General features: G+C 37.2%; 1 long non-coding RNA gene across 1 annotated transcript in view; it reads left to right on the top strand.

Annotated features, from left to right (window-relative positions):
- Positions 1–14,240: 14,240 nt before the first annotated feature.
- The window catches only part of LOC122807726, a 977,429-nt gene continuing 975,066 nt past the window's right edge, over positions 14,241–16,603 (top strand). The window contains exon 1 of the long non-coding RNA XR_006365718.1: positions 14,241–14,689. This is a non-coding gene — a long non-coding RNA (uncharacterized LOC122807726). The remainder of the gene's footprint in view (positions 14,690–16,603) is intronic.

The following is a 16,603-nucleotide window of genomic DNA, read 5'->3' as shown; positions in this document are numbered from 1 at the left end:
CCGTAAATTAAACCAGGGGTTCCACCTGTGTCCCTCTTGGACTTGGCCATTAAGTACTGACTGTGGAAATAAGGGGAGAGCTTGGCTAGGCTTGTAAGGGCCCTAGTTCCATTAGCCTAGTAACTTTCTATGATCCTATGAACTGGTAGCTACTCATTTCCAATTAACTTTTGGAGAAGCAAATGATCTGTGTAAAAAAAAAAGTTGTCTCTGTATTGCATTCCTTCAATTTTAAGGAAATTAAATTGTTATTAATGTTATTACCACTGCTGTGTTATATTGTTCTGCATTTTCATTTCTAGTTTCCCCTTTTCATTTTTGTCATTTGTCTATATAGGGCATATGTGAAAATACATGGGGCATATGTGAAAATATATGGGGCATATGTGAAAATACATGGGGCATATGTGAATATATATGGGGCATATGTGAATACAACAAATGCTATCTTAAGTAGCAAAGAAAGATTAGAAATAACCATATAACTTATTTTAAGTTACAAAATAATCAGTTGTTAGCCAAAACATGAAGGAAGCTGGGAGAGTTTAGTAACCAAAAGGCATTGAGCAAAGAAGAAATAGTATTAGTCAGAAATTAAAGTTCAGCATTCAACTGACGTCTGAATTCGGTCTACGAAATTGATCATTGATCTCCTGAGACCTTCTTTATGGCTTCTTTACTTGATCCCTATATATGGACTTTGTATAGATGATCTTACATTTTTCTGCAATTTACTAAGCAACTCTTCTGGGTATTGTAGGCTATTATATGTCACAAAACATTTTAAGTGGAAGGTCAGCTTGGCACAGTGGTGCAGCGTATAGTGTCACCTCACAACAAGAAGTTCAAAAATGGGGAAATGGTGTTGTGGATGGATAGTCAACTCATTAAAGCAAACATCATTGTAGTTTCCAATCTGTCCTTAGAAATCATGCAACAGGAGTTTACTTTATGTAAAGGGTAGCAAATGGATGAAAGGTAATATGACATAACAAAACTGATATAAAACTAATGACATTTTCCATAGAATCCGCAAGACTAAAGCCTTTAATTTCCACTTAGTGCTTCCATTTCAGACTTTGTATTTTCAAAAACATTGCACGGGTCAATGAATCAGTCAGAAATTAGTACAATTAAAGTAGAGTGAATAGTTTCATAACTAGTACTAGGCAAACAGTTTGAATAGCGATATATACACTAGCCATGCCAACTAAGAAGTATCACCAAAGGTTTTCTGCCCTTCTTCATATGTACCATACTACTAATCCCTTTCGGTAACTTTATCTGAACCTATTCAGTCATCAGTACTTAAATGAGGCTAAGATGTAAGGCCACTTAATATGGAATGAAAGTATGTTCCATAAGTAGAAAATGTTTTGGCTAAAGAACCTGTCCTGCTAAAAGAGTGGTTTATGTTACAGTATAAGTTAAGAGTTTTTGAGTGAATGATCTCAATATTACCAGAAATTCTGAGGTGGAGAAGATATAATAAAACAGGGTATTTCATAGCTTTGGCTAGGCTTATATAGGCCCTAGGGCGAATAGCCTAGTACCTACCTATGAACCTATGAACATAAGAGCATGACAGAGAGTCTGTATAAAGCAGAAAAAGTGAAGTACATTTTAATTTATCCAGCTAGTTTTGAGATCCTACCAGTTTGATTTTCATGTTTAAAAAATGTTAAGGTCTTTCAGTCTAACATACATGTTTGATAAGATGCCTACCAGATAGAAAGTTAAGTGAGGATTATAGAGTGACTAAGACCTCTTTGGATCTTGAGATATGAAGCTGATCATTAGCTAGAGAATGAAACAAGGATTTTCTTACTGTAACTGATTTTTGAAAATCCAAGGATAGCTCACTCAGTGAAACTGCCTCGATGTCTAACAACTGTATTAAAGTTAAGCAAGGTTCTTTTTATATAATAATCAGTTGGAAAGACTTGTCTAATTGCAAATACAATATTTTTTTCCATTATGTCTAGGACCATGGTGAAAACACCAAGTGTTGCCTGTATTAGGACCTTCTGACAAACATTGGACTCTGTAGGATAATCAGTAATTGCATAAGGTGTGCTGTCGTCCACAAACCTGGCAACCACAAACCTTGGACATCTGTCTTTGCATAAAAGAGTAGATGCGAAAGAGGAGGGGGAGCTAGCACAAAGGCTTGAGGGGTCTCTGCTAGACACTAATCTATTAAATAAGTGGGTATCAATGGGTCTACATTAGATCATTGAAATGGCAGTATTTTGAATGATCTAATATTGAACCCAATATCGCAAATGCTGAAAACAGCAAAGCTGCACAAAACCGAATTCTTTCCTAGGGAAAGAATTTGGTTGGCCATTGTTGTGGCTTTGCTGTTTTCGGCGATGCGGTGGAAAGTTATGGGTTGGGTTAAGGTAAGTGTGTGATTGTGCGGACGTTCAGGATAGGGCGCGGGTTGGGTGAGTTAGGGTTAGGGCGCGGGTCAGGTAAGTGTGCAATTGTGACAGAATCTGGGGTTAGGGGTGGGTTAAGTGAGTTAGGGTTAGGGAGCGGGTGAGGTTAGTGTGCGATAGTGACAGATCTTAGGGTTAGGGTCTGGGTTAAGGTAAGTGGATAGATAGTAGTGTATGTGCAGTGTAGTGTAGTGTTAGATGTAACTTTTAAATGTATGTGTGTGGATTGCTGATTTTTAGTGTGCTTGTGGTGTGTGTGTGTTTCTCGGAACAGCAAATTTTTTCCCTGCGAAAAAAAATCACTTTTTTGAGGTTTCGATATTGTTAGGGTTCGGGTTTTGCAGTTTGATGTTATGGCATTTGATAATGAGCCATTTCAATGATCTGATATAGACCTGGTATCAACCACTGTAAAAATGTGTGAGTAATCTATTGAGTACCAGTATATTCATTGGTAAGGTCATCAGTCACTGGAAGCAAAAATATTGCATACAGATAAGGTTGTCAAGGGGACACACACACACACACTCACACACACACACACACACACACACACACACACACACACACACACACACACACACACACACACACACACGCACACACACACACACACACACACACACACACACACACACACACACACACACACACTAAATCCACCACACACACAGACCAAGTTATGCTGAGGCACAAAAAGAAATTTCCTCAAATCTCAAAAACCTCCAAAGACTATAAACATTAATTCCTATCCTCAGCAATCTCTAAGGCACTCAACAAAAGCAACACCAAGTACCACACATACACCTACACCCAGTGGAGCCCCAACAGCAAAGCCCATAAGGCAAGCTAGCAAATTACTCAGGACTGTTGTCATGTGGAACTGCATTGTACTGCACAGAGATGCCCCACTCACCAGACTGAACAAGGAGACGATAGCAGTGACTTATCTGGATCAAGGATCCACCAAGTTACGCACACACTCAAAATTACTACACCACAGGTACCAGTATGTTTCTATCATAGTACATGGGGCATTAATGATCTGAGACTTGCTTCCCTGGACTATATGAAGAGAGACATTGTTGATCTTTGTCTGAATATGTTTCTCAAGCAGGTATGTGCCTTGCATTGAGCAGCATTCTAACTTCACCAATGATGATGCCACAGTACAAATAAAAGATGACTGACTTCAATGATTGGCTTAGTTTCTGGTGTATTTCCAGGGGAATTAAATATTTGTCAGCGTGGGAAGGCATGGTTAAACCACATTGCTTTGCAAAGGATGGTCTGCACCTGTCTTCCATAGGCTTCAGAATACTGGCTAAAACTTTATCCACCCCGTGCCTGTTTTAAGCAATGCTAAATTGACAAAAAGAAGCCGTGGTGGTGCAGCAGAAGCCGCGGTGGTACAGTGGTTGTCGCCTCACAGCAAGAGGTTCTCCCATTCAATTCTCGGCTGGAGCACCTTCTGTGTGGTGTCTGCATGTCCTCCCTGCAGTCAAATGACTCTAAATACATGCAGGTAGGTGTGCACGTGAATGGGCATGCCTTTGTTGAAGGTTGCTGTCGGGCTGGCAACTTGGCAGTGTAAAAATCCACTGCCAATCATGAGCTGACCGGAGTTCCGCTGTGGCGACCCGTAACCGGGAAAAGCCGAAAGTCTGACATGGCGAATAAACCCCAAAGAAACCTAAAGGTGTTAATGCTCAATGCTAGTAGCCTAAACATGAAACTCTACACCCTACACAAGCTCCATTCACTCTGAAGAATATAGAGATCTGTGGTGTTACTGAGGCATGGTTTAAATCTAAAGAAAGTACTCCATCAGTGCAAGGCTGCAATGCCTTCCCACACATTTACAGCATCAGCTGCACAGTCAGTGATAAAAGGAGGATGAGTCTCGATCTATATTAGCAACAAGCATAACTCTACATTGCTTAAACAGGAGGATGCCCTGAAATTTAAACATGCGCAAATCACCACAGATAAAGACCCATACCATAGCTTAGCAAACAGTAGGTCACCATCTATGGCCCTAGAATCCCATAGCTCATAACTACTACTACTGGAGATATTCACCATTAAACCAAATACCCTGTTTATGGGAGACTTTAACTATATGCCTATAGACTGAGAAGCATGCACTACCTCATAGTCACAGGCACAATGATAATGGACTTTATTAACACAAACACCCTTGATCAGACAGTGCACATACCCACCAGAAGTACAAACATACTGGACCTGGTACTCCCTCATATGGGAGAGTGCTGCACTCACTGGTGAGTTCAGACCACAAAGCTGTCTCCTTGAAAATAAAAATCAACTTAGTAACACCAGCAAACCCTGTAAAAGGAACTATTCCAAACGAAACTACACCCTATTAAGCAATAGTATGTCAAACTTCAATACCTCTTCCAACCCTCAGTTAAAAACTTTTGTGGAATTGTTCACAGAGACCCTGTACAACCATGTCAATGGCTGTATAGAGGCTGCTGCACCTACTAGAAGCAACCCAAAACAAACTCTGACAACAAACCACACTGTTGGAATCCTAACCTTAATAAGGTATATAACAAAAAGGAAAAAAACAAAGTCATGGCTAAATTAGGAACAGCAACTCCCACAACAATATGAGGTCTCCAATTAAACTAAACTGGAAAATAAAAGGACTAATTAAGTTCAAAATGACCAATTAAAAGGTCAAGATAGCTTCACAGGCTAAAGATGACCACAAGGCCTTTGACAGCTACGTCTGAACTTCAAAGGCAGCACACACCTCTGTGCCAAACTGGTGGTCAGTTTTGCCACCTTTACTGAGCAGATTAACATAGTGAATTTGCTGGCTAACACATTTAACTCAGACTTCACCACCCACACCCCCCGCTTTCCCCCATGAATTATCTACTAGTATAACCCACCCAAAAATTAATATGGAGTGAGTTCTGGTGGTGTTTGCTAAGGCCAAAAACACAGTTTCAGTGGGCCCCCAAAATATCCCAGGATGCCTTTTAAATAGCTTGAAACATGACCTATCAAGATTACTACAGTTACTTTATAACTACAACCTTAAAACAGGTTTTGTATCATGAGAATGGAGGTCTGCAACTGTTATCCCACTTCAAAAAGGTGAACCATCAACTGACCCTGGAAACTACAAACCTATTATTCTGACTAGTCTAATATGCAAAGCCACATAAGGAATTATCAGGGAAATGTTCATCAAAGACATAGGCAACCTTCAGAGATATTGGATCCAACCCAGTATAGCTTTGTCAAGAGAAGGTCATGCCTACTAAACCTGGTGGATTTCTTGGGGAAGGTCACCAAAGCAATGGATGAGGGGAAAATAATGCATTTCACCTACCTGAACCTGGCTAAGGTGTTCGATACAATACCCTACCAAAATATAGTTGACAAAATCACCAAACTGTACATAAACTCTTGCATTTTATTTATGTATTTATTTATTTAGTTATTGACATTTGATTACAGGGAAAGTCTGATTGGGTAGAAGCCCATTTTCAGCAGAGGCCCAAGAAGAAAAGCTTCAAATTATTACAAAACATTTTTAGAACAATAATTTTACAATCTTCAAGCATCTGCAGTTTGAATAATTGTAACAAATTAGACATTATATAAAAATATTGGTTAAGAATCGATACAAGTTATATGATAATCATTTAATAATATTTACAGAAATTTTAGACAGTTTGTAGAGAAACTAAAGGTCAATTAGTCTAATGCAAATAGGAATTGCAATATGAAGTGATGGAAAAACAGGTTTATGGTATATTTAGAGAGAAAGTTAGGGGAGAGAATTTGACTGAAGTAATGAAGTAAGTGAAGAAGGGAGAGTAAGGAGGTGTAAGGAATGAAAAGGTACTTATTCACATTTAGGGAAATAATTTATCCTTGTTTTGAGCAGAGCACTGCCAGATTTTATCTAGGAAGTTTTTCAGAGTGGTTTTGAAAGGTGGGAAGGAGGGTATTCTCCTGATAGATGCAGGTAAAGAGCTTCAGGCCTTATCAGCCTTCTACGAGTACACACAGTTTCCAGCAGATTTGATAGGTTTGCAGACAGGCAAAAGTTTTGGGTCACTGGATCGCAATGACCAACTGGGAGCATAGTTGTATAGAATGTTTTTTTGTGCTGGACAGGCAGATGGAGGCTGGATAAATTTATAGGTACAAATGTTAGTTGATGGCGCAGTTCTAACCAATTTAGGCTTTTTAGTGCTATACAGTGGTAGGTTCTCAAAGGGGTATATGCTGCAAATTTAGCAAGTTTGGTATAAAGTTGTTTAAGTTTTTAGTTTTGTGATGCCTGAAAGTTATTAAAGATGGGAGCGCCATAAAGAATTGCGGGGAGGAGAAAAGTAATGGCAAGCATAGTTTTAGTTGCGTCAGTATGAAAAGTTTTGGCTCTGTAATGCATCATTAGTTTTTGTTGAGTTTTTCTTATGCAATTTTATATATGCAGGTCAAATGTAAGATTATTATCCACTATCACCACTAACAGTTTGCTGTGAGAAGTGACTTCAGTGGTTGTATTATCAAAATAGAAGACTGTTTTTTCATGAGAGAGGGATTTGGAGAAAAAAAGTAGCAGTTGGGTCTTTTTGTAGGGTTGGGCATGAGTTGTGAGTTACAAAGCCATATCTCAGTGTCTGTTAAAGCTTCCTGAGCAATTTTTTGGAGAATAACTATACCCCCACCTTTATCTGGTTTCATGATCCTAATGTCTTGGTTGGCCAAAATATTTTTCAAAACTTCCCTTTCTTTAATACTTAAATTGTCCTTATACAACCCTCCATAATCTGGGTTGCTTTTAATGTTTGAATAGAGCCAATATATATCTTTACTTACAAGTTTTTCAAAATTGGCTACATTCGGATGATAAGTAGGAATATAAGCACTTTTTTTCTTGTATTTGTTAACGTTGTTATATCTATCACTCCCATCTATTCCATTAAACTGTATAGCCAAATTAAGTCTCCGGCAAAACAATTTCATCTCCTTAATTGTATCTATTATATTAAATTTTGCCGTAGGTATATATTTCATCCCTTTACTGAACAGGGAAAAAAATTCTTCATTAATGTTTACATCCGTATAGTTGTATACATTAAAACCACTAGATGTATGGATGGTTAAATTAGTGTTCTCACTGAGTGAAATATTCTCACTGTTTGAAGGTTGTTCTTCTACTGGAAAGTCAGGGAGAAAAACTTGAGAATTACTAGGAATAAGGGGGTCTTGAGTGTAAACTTCATTAGGGGGGTGGGATCATGAAACCAGATAAAGGTGGGGGTATAGTTATTTTTTCCACTTTGGATTACAACAATGAAATAAACAACATTCTCCACCTTTCTGGGAATTATGAAGAAGTATCGGTGAACCAAGTCAATATTGGTTATAGAAGAATTGACTTGGTAGTAGAAGAATATTTATTGGATGACCGAATATCTAACGATGTTTATGAATTCATTCGAGAAGAATTTCCAAAAATGGCCATTATTTTCAGCATCCCGAAAATACACAAATGTTTGAATAGACCCCCGTTCAGACCTATTATTTCTGCGTCCAAATCAAAAACATATAATATGGGGGTAATTATTGATGGATGGACTAAACACATTTATGACAATGTCAGACATCTTACTAAGGATTCATGGAATTTTCTAGCAAATTTGACCCCAGATATCTGGCAAAGTGATCTTTTATTTTTGACAATTGATGTTGTCGACCTTTTTTCAAGTATTCCAAAGGAAATTGGTTTGGAATACTTTTTTGAAAGCTTAAGAAAATATTCTACCTTGAGTTGGGAAAGAATTAACCTCATTGTTGACATGATGGGGTTAATTTTGGATTATAATTTTTTGCAATTTCAGGGAGAAGTGTTCAGGCAGACCAAGGGCGTAGCTATGGGGGCCTCTTGTGCCCCTGTGTTCGCAAACTTGGTAATGTTGGAATGGGAAACCTTATTTGTATTCCCTAGTGAATTTTACCAACATATAGTATATTACACAAGATACCTGGATGATTTATTCATCCTTTGGAATGGACCTGAAGACCTTGTAAAAAGTTTTATTGATTACTTAAACAACACCACTAGTTTCTTGAAATTCACTTACAAAGTGGAAAAGGAAGGGATTTCGTATCTTGATACATATGTTAGTAACAGTAATAAAGGGTTTGAATCAAGAATTTACAGAAAGAACACATTCTCCAATGATTATTTATTCTATGGGAGTAGCCATCCACCCCATGTTTTCAAAAATGTGTTTAAGGGTCAATGCATACGCGCTGCACGTATGTCATCCAACAAAACCATTATGGAAAAAGAATTGGACAACATCTTTAATATGTTTAAAAAAAGGGGATACCCAGTCTCTGTGTTACTCCCCATAATCACATTTGTTAAAAAGGAATGGGGACAGAAGTATCCATCCTTGCTGGGGAAACCCTTTATTTGCAATAAGAAAGCTAACTATAACAATAATAGTATTTGTGTAATTATGTATAGCCCATATACAAGTGTCATTAAAGAAATTTTAATCAAACATTGGAATATTTTAACTGTATCAGAATATGTAGGGAAAATAGTGGGGACCATCCCAAAATGTGTTTATAAGACATCTATAAACATTAAAAACATGTTGGAGAGCAAAAAAGTTATTAAAAAAGTAAGGGATAGGGGCATTAATAATAAAAAAGGAACAACAAAGTGTGGGGCGTGCAATCAGTGTAAGTTCATCAATGAAACCAAAATAATAAAGTTGAACAATACCAGCAGAACTAGACTGGTTAATTTGATAAGTAATTGTAATACATCTAGGGTAGTTTACATTGCTTTATGCACTGTTTGCAACGCATACTACATTGGGAAGACTGAGAGAAAACTAAAAACTAGGATTTATGAGCATCTATATAAGATTAAAAAACAGGATTGTAATAACGCCCTCAGTAAACATGTTTTAGATAGAGGGCAGGATCATACTTTCCTCTTTAGTATCATTGACCACATTGACTCCAAAGGTTGCGAGGGCAACTGGAAAGTTTTTTTGGGACTATTAGAAAGTAAGTGGCAAATGTATTGTGATGCCACTACTAGTCCTGGATTAAATGACCACATTAGCATTAAACCATTTTTATTAATGGAATGAATTTAGGTAGATATTTTATTTTCTTTTTTTCTTTTATTTTCCTTAGGGATTATTTCTAAAGCATTTCTTTATAACATCATTGTAGTATTAAACAGTATTTATATATATACATTTTTTAGCTATTTTTGTAGTTTTTAATCAACAATTTTTGTCAGGGACAGTTTTTTGAGTTTTTTAATTGAATTTTGGCGCCAAAATTAATTATAAAAGGCTAATCAGCGCTATGTTCATGGTTCTGATGAAATCTGCATTCCCTGCAGATGAAAGCGCTTAACCAGGGAAGATCTTCATGTTTTTACCAAGGCTTTGTTCGTTTATTCTTCGTGTGGATTAAAGCTTTTTAATCAAACTCTTCTGTTCGAGCTGTGGTTTTTCTGGGACCCCAACAAGGATTGTTATTTGGTCTGGTGTTTGTTACCTTTCGTGTGGTTTAGTATTTCACCCATAAGAGTAAACCCGGTAGTCAGGGATTTGGGAATATAAATTGACACTAATCTGGTATTTGACTAACATGTGGTCACAGTTGTGAGGAAATCATTCTATGTCACCCAAATTATAAGTAAGGGCATGGTATCCAGGTCCAAGGAAATCATAGTGCACTTATCAGACCCATCATTGAGTAACCCCCCCCCCCCCCCCATTCAGCATGTACCTAACCAGACATATGCAACAGATGGTGCACCCACAAAGGTTCCTTACCAGGAGAATCCAGGGTATAAACACATTGTCTTATGCAGATTGCCTTAAAGCCACATCTCTATATTCAGTGTCCTATAGGTTGCTGAGAATGATCTATGCCTGGCATGCAAGTCATCCTCAGATCCAGTCTGATGGACATTTGCCTATCTATAACATGAATAGCATTAAAACCACTAGATCCAAGGATTTAAATTTTGTTTGTGACATAAATAAGACATGTTGGTGAGACTGATATGTATCTCAGAGGATTCCTATGCTCTGTAACAGGCTTTCTATTCATGTGAAGCAAAGTCTATCCATAACCCTATTAAAGTGTGACCTTGACCAATGGATTGGGGATGGGTCTGGCACCCATGTCTCTGACAGAGAGATGTGGAGAGTACTGCCCAAAGTACCCCCCCCCCACACACACACACATATAACCTGTAGAAACACCCTAACTAACATACCCTCTCCTAGTAAATGCCCATGGTACATAGGGACACAATTCTGTTGGGCTGAATGCTAGGCTTATAAATGCCCAAGTGGTTGTTAGCCTAGCAAATACCTATAAACCTAAGAACGTATGAATAGTACCTGCATTTGTTTAGAGCTCTGGCTGTTTGTGAGATAGCTGCAATTAAAGCATTATTTTACAGATGAGCCATCCTTTGCTAATAAATAATTTCTTCCTTTGGACAAACCAGTGGAGGTCATACATTTTAAAAGGAATGCATTCTCCTTTTAAACAATAAAGCAACCACAGTGTATTACTATATTGTGAAACTACAGTCTGAATAGCAATAAAAAAAATCCAAATTCCATGGTAAAATTAAGAAAAAATGAATGGCTTGCTTTTACAATGCTGGCATATAATATGAGCATTGTAATTAAATTTGCTTATGAAGGGGGCAACATTGTAGATGTATCTTCTTCTTTTCCCATTAAGAGTCACCACAGCAGAACAATGGTCTGCAAAACAGTTGATAGTAGAGTTTTACAGTGTCAAGTTGCCATCCCAGCACCCAACCATCCAAGGAAGGAATACACATGTACACATTCACATGTAGGGCCAATTTAGAGGGTCCAGCTGACCTCCAGCATGTCTTGGGGATGTGGGAGTGTCCAACTGACCTTCAGCATGTCTTGGGGATGTGGGAAAAAAACAGAGCACCTGGAGGAAACCCACATAACTACAAAGAGGACATGCAGATGCCACACAGAAGGCAACCCAGCCGAGAATTGAACTGGAGAACGCCTTGATGTGAGGCAGCAAGGTAACCACTGCACCACTGTGGCCACCCTAATGTTGTAGATATGTCTAAAGAGTTTTATTTGGCTATGTGTTAGAATTTATTTTTATTTATTTAACCAGGAAAATCCAACTTGGAATAAAGCCAATTTTCAGCAGAGGCCCATGGGGAAATGCTCCAGATGCATGTCTTTATAATGTGGGAGGAAACCAGCACACCCAGAGGAAACTCACATGAACACAGGGAGGGCATGCAGACTCCACACAGAAGGCACCCCAGCCAACAATTGAACCTGAGAACCTCTGGTTGTGAAGTGACAACGCTACCGCTGCACCACTGTGCCATCTGTATTTATTTATTAAACCATATCTGTGAGCATACCAAACTGCTTAATTGCCCTCTTCATCGGACACAAGTAGTTTTAAGGGGAATACTGGACAGACCATCAGAGGATAAAGATTTTTCTAAAGATGTAATAGAGAAGTTAATACTATGTAACCATTTTGATGTAATAGAGAAGTTAATACTATGTAACCATAGAAATCCTCTGCTTTATGCAATCCTAAGATTCATAAGAATTTACCTAACCCCCCTGATAGACCAATTGCCTCTTAGGTTCTTGGCAGATCGGAGAGGGTTGGCAGTTTGTTAAGTTTTCTGTTACAGCCATATGCTATTAATCATGCCTCCTGTGCCACATACAGTGGGGATTCTTTGGCAGATTATATTAAGATTATATGTCTAAGTGATGGTTTACTCATTATAGTATATGTAGTATCCCTTTATACTTCCAAACAACTTTCTTATAGGATTCAAACAATTGAATATGTATTTCAGGACCCTTCTTTGTATTATTTTGTTGTCCAGCGCTTATAGGATTTTGTTTGACCCATAATTGTTATTTTTTAATGCTGAATATTTTCCTTAGCTTAGAAGCACCATCTTGAAGACTAAGTTTGTCCCAGTTTACATGTATGCCAATATTTTTCTAGTGATTTTTATTATTGTCATACTGTAGTACTTCAGAAATACTATATTGATGCTGCATTTTTATTGTAAATGGTCCTATACAAATGTTTGAAGATTTTTAAAAGGTATTCAAAAATAATTATTAGGACATTGATTTTACTTATAATAGCCAAATTGCCTTTTTAGAATTACTGAATGTGAAAGTTTACTTTAAGGAAAGACAAATAAAGACTACATCATATCATAAGCCAATGTATGCTAATATCTTTCTTTATGATGAAAGTGTACTCCCTAAAGATTTGATAAACACTTTACGTTATAGTGAAATTTACAGGCAAGGAAACTATATTCAGGGGAAGCTATAATCAAAAGGTGGCCCAGGTGATCACTATGAGACAGACTAATCAATGTTATTCAAATTTAAATTATTTGCATTCCTTCATAGTAAACATTGGGCATCCTGTTAAATACAATAAAAGTAATCAATATAAAGGAGTTTTGTTGTGACCCTGTATGTTCCCTCTTTTGAGAGCATGGCTAAGACAGACAGAAGATGCTGGTATATTTGGTAGACCATTTTATTCCCACCAGGCTAGTAGCCTATTTCACTGGAGACCTGATTTATACTGCTTAGGAAATTTTAACCCACGGCATCTTGCCCTACTCTTTTTGATGAGAGCTCTGGGATCTTTAACATCCAGCTGTGCTACTACCAACTCAAGCTGATGGGACCTTGGTTTAACATTTAATTTGAAGAACAACACACTCAGGATTGACAGCCCGCCACCTTATACTTCACTGTAGTGTCAGCACTCAATCTACCTGGTGTGGGAATAGAACCCACAGCTTTCTGCACCAAAGCTAAGTGTGCTACCAGATGCACCACTGACGCCATCAATAGGCATAATAGGCATGCTAACAGTTGTAATCCATTTGCCGTACATTCTGACTCAGTTCATAATAGGGAGCTAACATCATCAAGATTTTTTATTATGTATTATTGTTATAATTCTTACTTATATGCCATGTTTTTAATTTCTTACTAGATAGAGAAACTTAGTATATATTTTATATGGAACTATGTCACCAAAAATGCAATATAATGAATTATGCAAGTATTAGTTAAATAATAAGCTGTAAACCATTTTGTGGACTTCTTTCATTGGCTGTCACTTCACACTATGTATTTGGAAATGTCTGTTTGAATAGTGATTTATGCATTATAAAGACATAAGCCAAGTGTGTAAGATTTTAACTTTTAAAATAATGATTTGGGCTTTAATTGATTATTGTATTGTGTAACATGTATTCTTTACTTTGAGAAAATTATCTATGTTGCAAGCTTCAATTTTATCACAGTGTTTTCCCTGGTATTAATGAAAATATTAATGGAAAATATCTTAAGTTATAGTCTTAGATAATTCAGTGTGTGGGATGGGGGTCGGGATTAAGAAAACATGAAATATAAGAGTTATTGCAAATGCTTCTTCCATCAGTTGTTAATTTATAATAAAGATAATTTCTATCTGGAAAGGACTGAAGTCTAGAATAATTTAAAAGTTTCACAAAAAAGCCTAATTCCTGAACAAAATGACATGCTGCTTAAGTCTTTCCTGTCATCTGTATTTTTCTTCTTTTTCACATTATGATTCACAGTGTTTTCTTAGTCACTATGTTAGTCTGTATCCCTGACGCATGTACTTGTGTTTTCTTTCAGCAGATTTTACATCCTAACTACTAGAATGCATTGCTATGGAATGATGTCTCTTCTGACCTACCACATATAACAGTTTCTGTGCCCTGTCCTTCTCCTCTGTTCTACTTCTTCACTGCATAGCTGCTTGTAAGATGAATAGTGCCTCCAAGCTAATGAATATGTTGTTTAGACTCTAGAGAACACAGTCCGACTTAAATTTATGGAGGAATTTTATAGGCTGCATCATATGGGAAACCCAGAAGAATAAACAGTATGATTCTTAAATTTAACATCCTCTGAATTTGCAAGTGATAACGTCTACAAAGAGAAAAAAACTGAACACACATTTTCAGAAAATCAGATCTGCACGAAGGATGATACCATTACAGGATTATGGTTGCACTTTTGTTTGCAGTCCCATGACAAGATACTCAAGCTGACATCATATCAGGTCCGCGAGCAGATATGGTCAATAAGGTAAGAATATGTATATGACTCCTAAAATCGTACATTATATCCAGATATACACAACTAAGGTTAAATTAGTCTCTAACATCATTTAATGCTTGGTTCCAGCGTTTTTAAGTATGACTTTTGTCATTTCTCTTGATAGGAAGAGAGTCAGTAATTCAGTGAATTTTATAGTATATCACAAGTAAGGTTTTGACTACAATGACAATGATTTTCTTTGAGAGTAATGAAAACTTCAAAGGAGCAGATGCAGCATTTTCACCTTTCAAAAAATGCTGACCGATGAGTAATGCACACTACGGTATTTTGTGCTTGTCATGTCAGTGTGCTGATAAACTTTAAAATATACCTACCTGATACTGTTATACTGATTGGGGAAGTATTTGTTGTGAATTTAATATGGAGGATATTGCAGATAGCATAGAACACAAAATACTAGCACTTGAGATCCATGTTAATCTCACCATTAAATGTTCCCCCACTAAGGAAACAAAGAAAACCATTTTAATGATTTTTTTATTCAGAGGGAGAAGTTGAATTTTAATGGATCAGAACAGTAAAACAGACTGAAAGAAACAGAAGCAGGGAGACACACACACACACACACACACACACACACACACACACACACACACACACACACACACACACACACACAGGCACTTATACATATTATACTTACATACATATGCATACACACACACACACACACACACACACACACACACACACACACACACACACATGCACACACACATATACAGGCACTTATACATATTATACTTACATACATATGCATGCACACACACACATACACACACACACACACACACACACACACACACACACACACACACACACACACACACATGCACGCACACATATACAGGCACTTATACATATTATACTTACATACATAGGCACACACACACACACACACACACACACACACACACACACACACACACACACACTCTAGGGTAGGTGACAAACTTCAAGGAATTACATGACATTTTATGTCGTGCATACTGCTGCCACTGATATGTGTTTGTGTGTGTGTGTGTGTGTGTGTGTGTGCATATATATTCACATATTGATCATTGTTTGATTTTTTTAAATTATAATTTTGTTGAATATAATTTGGTATGTAAAATTAAAACTGTGCTGTAGTTAATAATGCCTTTATAAATGTTCCTTGCGGAATGTGCTTTCCCTGATTATGTTTGCTAATACTGGTTACTATGTTGGAAGTGCTGGTATTTGCTCACTGCAGGGTTTACCTTCTTTAAAATACTATGACCTTGATCTTGATATATTAAGTTCAGGCAGGTGTGGGAATGATTATGCGTATGTATGTGTGTGGTTATGCATTTGTGAAGCTCTGGAACTGTTTTTGCTTATATAGCTAAACTACTGTCTATCTGCCTGTTGTCCTGCGTGTCTGTTTTATTTTCTGCGTTTTTATTTCTATGTCTACATCAGTATAGTTGTACTTCAGATCTTGCCACATATCTTTCTTAAGTGACTATGTCATTATCTGAAAATGCTTTATCTTTGCAAAGTGCATTTATTCAAATTGCTAAGTGTAACAAAGAAGCAAACTCCTTCAGAATCAAACAGCTCACAACATAGTATGATTTTACAAACATTAATAAAGATTAGCATGCAGATGTATATAGAAAGGGGTACAAAAACAAAGCAGCTGTATAATTTATACAGGGGTCCAGGGAAGTAAATAGTGTGGGAAGAAACAGCCAGGGAATTGTTATGGCTAGGCTTGTATAGGCCCTAGGGCCGATAGCCGAGTACCAACCTATGAACCTAGTACCGTAAGTCAATAAAACAGTAACACATAGTTAATAAGCAGTTGAACTGTGACTGACAATTGTCTCATAAATGTTTGACTGATGAAGACATATA

The sequence above is a fragment of the Protopterus annectens genome, chromosome 7.part1 (assembly GCF_019279795.1).
Source record: "Protopterus annectens isolate FY-2018-M chromosome 7.part1, PAN1.0, whole genome shotgun sequence".
In the NCBI taxonomy this organism is placed as follows: Eukaryota; Metazoa; Chordata; order Ceratodontiformes; family Protopteridae; genus Protopterus; species Protopterus annectens.
This window is presented reverse-complemented; position numbering and strand designations above follow the sequence as displayed.